Source organism: Propithecus coquereli, unplaced genomic scaffold (genome assembly GCF_000956105.1).
Source record: "Propithecus coquereli isolate 6110/MARCELLA unplaced genomic scaffold, Pcoq_1.0 Scaffold1625, whole genome shotgun sequence".
NCBI lineage: Eukaryota > Metazoa > Chordata > Mammalia > Primates > Indriidae > Propithecus > Propithecus coquereli.
This window is the reverse complement of record NW_012140803.1, coordinates 7,284-7,848: the sequence shown is the minus strand read 5'-3', so window position 1 is coordinate 7,848 and position 565 is coordinate 7,284.

Below are 565 nucleotides of genomic sequence, written 5' to 3'. Positions count from 1 at the left end.
ATAGATAGATCAAACTATGTGGTACAAAGCTAGGTATGTAGTAAGCATTCATTAAATTAACTTGGTTTATAAAATGAATTGCCTAGTATCACACAAATACTTTAGCATATTTTATAATCAATTCATTCATTCATTCAATGACTATTATTCCAGGCACAGTTTAGGCACTAGGGATGAACTACAGTGAACTGTGGTGAACTCTATTCACTGGCCACAATCTGCCACCCCTGCGGGTAGGGCATGCTCTCCAGTGGCTGCCGTCTCTACTTGCCCCACTTCCCTCATTTCTGTTAAATGCCTGGCCCCTGTTATAAAGGTTCTGAAGACTAAATGTTTTCTTTAATAAAAAAAAATCTATTATAATTATTTGGAATCATTCTGAATAAATCTCCTGTCCTTCCTCACTCGCTTTTGTCCGCCTTCCTTCCTTCATTCCTTCCCTTTTCTCCTCCCTCCCTCCTTTCTTCTTTCAGCAGTGTGGTGGAAACAGCATGGGCTTTGAAGTTGGAGAGTCCTGGCCTATTGGTTTCTGTGATCTCTGGCATGTTACTTAACGTTGCCAAGT